General features: G+C 34.4%; 1 pseudogene; it reads right to left on the bottom strand.

Moving 5' to 3' along the window:
* Window positions 1-1087: 1087 nt before the first annotated feature.
* LOC112786224 (histone acetyltransferase of the MYST family 1-like) lies at window positions 1088-3116 on the bottom strand (annotated as a pseudogene).
* Window positions 3117-4261: the final 1145 nt, after the last annotated feature.

Consider the following 4261-nt stretch of genomic DNA (forward strand, 5'->3'; position numbering starts at 1 on the left):
ACTATTTTCTTTGAAAGACAAATTATTAAGCTATTTTTCATTAGTTTTTACACTAATTTATCCTTCTTCTACATATTACAATTTTATATTACTAATTTCCTTTACTTCATCAGTTAATATAAGTTATTAGTAAGCTATATATCATCGTAACTAATTATTGCTGAGTATGATAGATACAATATAATTTAATCCAAAAAATGTACAAGAGCAAAGTTCAAACATATCCTAAATTTATAAGATATAATTTATCTATCTTAAGCCATTGTTAAAAAATATAATAGAAAGTTAAAAAATACAACACCAAAACTATATCTCATAGCAATTGAACCTTCAACTTCAACTACACTTTTTTAACTAAAGAAGTAAACGACAAACAAAGGCTACCAAGAAAACGAACTCACTTCTTTATCCATATTATTAACAAGTGCCAAAGAGAGACAAAACGGAGAAAATTAATTTTGATTGGAAAGTCCTTTTAATTTTGGGTCTCTTGTATGACAAAATGTTGTCATATTAATTTCAGAATTTAATTTAATATGCTATCTCTTAAATCAAGTACAAATTTGCAACAAATTAAATTTTAAGTTGCAAGATTGAAAGATACCATAAAAAGAAAATACAATACATGCCTCAAACTGCATGAAAAGAGGCGATTTAGTACATTTTTTTTTACCAAAGATAGGAGACGCGAACCCGCAACCTCTTAATTAAGTATGGAGAGACTATGTCATTTGAGCTATAACTCATTGGCAGGCGATTTAGTACATTGCTCATAAGAAAAGGCAGAACTAAATCTAATCGTTACCAATTTCTATTTTTTTAAAAAGATTAAAGGTTGATTTCTAAGTATTCTTTTTATTTTGTTGAAATTGAGCATAAATAAATTGAGTCATGAATTAAAACAGGTAAGAATGATTTAGCTTATAACAATCAATGTGTTCCTAAGCTAGCTAAGATCTTTACAAGACCAAGTATTTGTTATTTGTTAATACACAAAATGGGGCAGTGCTAAAACAACTAACTAACAAACCTAAAATCTATATATACAAGTTCATCAAAGTTACATAAATGGTAAGTACCTCTGGCCTCAATTTTGTTCCTTGCAAGGGGTCCAGATCAATTTGCTAACATTAACCTCAAGACCTCCTCTACTAGCAACTTTAAGATGGCGATCAAGAACCTTAGAATCTGCACAAATAAGATGTTGTCCTTTTTTGTATTGGATTAATTCTAGGATCTGAAGAGTTGTCAATATATCTTCGGTTTTGATGGCAGTCATATCACTTAGCTCCTGCAGAAACACAACTTTCTCAGTAACAAGATAACATGCATTCTATGAAATAAAATTATTATATAGATGCTTACCTTGATGGAAATGTTACCATTACACTTTTTCAGAATGTCCAAAAGAACTCTGGTCCAATATCCTCTGTAGCTTAGCAGTCCAAGATCTGAAAGGGGTCTTTCTGGCGTGCCAACTTTGCCCTTCTTCTTAGAAAGTTCATATGCTATTCAATATTTGAAATTAGAATGATGAAATCTACAAAAATGTGTGTGCGCATCTGTGTGAGAAGGATAGAGGAGGGGGAGAGCGCGCTTATAAAAGGCTATTCGAAATTTTTAATAGGATTCCTCAGAATTTTTTTCCTTTATGATAAAAGGTAGTCAATATCAACACCAGTATCTTTCATGTAAAGTAAATACGAAGAAATAAGTGCAACAAAACCACAAGGCATACGCATGGAGGAGAAATAAGATATTTAAATTAAAAAAATGTTCAATGTTAAGTTTCACCAATTATAAAGCATTACAGGCTTCTGATAAGAGATGAAAGAATTGGGATAGCAAATTAAAAAATATAAATACTGAAATATCTCATGCCAACCTAAAATGATTAGAGCCAAGTATTAGTTATCTTAGAGAAATAGCCAACCATGTGGCATCCTAGATCATCACATTCACACAAAACATAGAACAGAAATTGGTCTACATCATAATAGAGCGTCTTTTGATCAAGAAACAACTCTGCCAAATAACACAGATTCTTTGGGATCTTTCCTAACCCTGAGAAAATATACCAAAAACGGACTGCATCACATCACCTCTGGGTGTGCTAGCTCCACTGGAATTAGCATCCTCTCTGTGGTCTGCAACACCAACTTCTGAGAAACTAAAATGCTCAGATTGATGGCTTCCTCTGCTCCCGCTTTCACGATCACCGTTATTTTTTCCTGTCCGGATTCTTGACTTAATTTTGTTACTTACCTTTGATACTTGTTTAATGATTCTAACATCAAGACATGTTATGCTATACCAGTATAAATTACGGAAACATGAAAGTTATAGCACTAACCAAAATCGAGAACTTGGATGCTATAGAAGTTTGGAGAGGCTGTTGAGTATCAAGGCCAAGTTTATTTGAAATGCTACTTCTAAGAGGCCTAGAGCCTGAACCTGATTCAGCATTGTTTGTAGCCAAGCACGGAACTCTCGTTTCAACAAAGAGCCGCGAATCACTCGAGATCACAGATAATCCCAACTAAACTTCCATCATCATCATAGAAAGGAGTATTCGTCGCTACCGCTAAGAACTGCTCTCCCATCTTGTTTTGCCCAGTCCAGCTCTCTCCCATTACGACACGGTTCACAATATCATCAGCCAAAGCAAAATCTATGGGGTCAACAATTAGCTTAATCCCATCCTGCCCAAGAGCTTCCTCCTTAGCATAACCATACAGATTTTTGGCACTCCGGTTCCTGCAAAATCATTGCAAATCAAATCCAAGAGAGTGAAGGGGCGGAAAAACTCTAAATGTAGATCCCTCACTCCCCACAATTCATGCAATCAACAAGACAAGACAGGACAGAACATATCAAAACCAACATGCACATCTATTTTTACCTAAGGAATTGTCATATCTAAAATCCAAATCATATATACGGGTTGCGCTGCGAAGATGAGCGGACGAGAGAGACGACAGAGTGAGAGGAAGAGAAAAGGCATCCATGAATTGAAAAGGCATAATGATTAACTAACCTCCAAGCGTTGAGGCAGTGTCTTACACAGTGGCAGCATAAGCTAATTGCGCGACGGCGGCGGAAGCAGGTTGCGGCATCGTCTGAGGCATGTTGCGGTGACGAGGATTGGCGAATGAGAGATACAGTAGAGGAGGAGAATGAGAGAATGACGGTGATTGAAATTGGATGAAAAATCCTAGCAGACAAGCTTCTCTTCTCTGAATTTGAAACTAAAAGGAAAAGGAAAAAAGTATAAAAACAAAAAAATTTGAGGGATCAAAATCTTATTATTTTTTCCAAAAAAAAAGGGAGTATATTTTGTAATTATTTTGATGATGGTTAATCATACTCCTACATAAAAGTAGGAGTAAGAAATCCATGACCCACTTTATATATTAAGTACTCCTTATGTACTCCCATTAAAAAAAATTACAACAAATAAACCTACATCAACTATTGATAAAAAAATAATTTAAGTAACATGGTGCAATTTTTGTTGTCCATCTTTAGATACCACAGGAAATGGCACTCTATTGGTGTCAAGTATAGAAATGTTAATGGCGTATGTACGGCCTATATTCTCTTGGCGAAGGGTGTACTGAACATCTATGGAAGTCCTAAGAATCTAACTATCAAGTTGATCTCTCCTAAAAAAGTTGTCATAGGGCATTATTTTCACATCGCGATTTTTATTGTACTAAGCCACCATCCCGTAGAGAAGTTCAAACAAGTATTTCAATATGTTAGAGAATAGAGAAAGAAAAAGTATAGAAGGGTGAAGAGAGCAGAGAGCATAGGAAAAATAAGTTCTTCTCATTATTAAAAAGAATGAAAAATTTCTTTAAAAAAAATATCTGTTGAGTTATTACAGTTTATATACTATGTACTTTTTATGTACTCCCACTAAAAAAATTATAACAAATAAACCTACATCTACTATTGATAAAAAATATAATCTAGGTAATATGATGCAAGTTTTGTTGTCCATCTTTAGATACCGCACGAAATCACATTTCAACGGCGTCAATTACAAAAATGTTGATGGTGTATGTACGGCCCGTATTCTTTTGGCGGTGTATTGAAAGTCTACGAAAGTCCTATTAGGTTGATTGCAGAGGAAAGACGGTCCTGCTGTCATAAGGTATAATTTTTTCCACCGTCATTCTTATCGTACTAAGCCAACATTCTGTATTGAGGTTCATCCAAGTATTCCGACATGTTAGAGAATAGAGAAAGGGAAAGT

Source organism: Arachis hypogaea, chromosome 20 (assembly GCF_003086295.3).
Source record: "Arachis hypogaea cultivar Tifrunner chromosome 20, arahy.Tifrunner.gnm2.J5K5, whole genome shotgun sequence".
Lineage (NCBI taxonomy): Eukaryota > Viridiplantae > Streptophyta > Magnoliopsida > Fabales > Fabaceae > Arachis > Arachis hypogaea.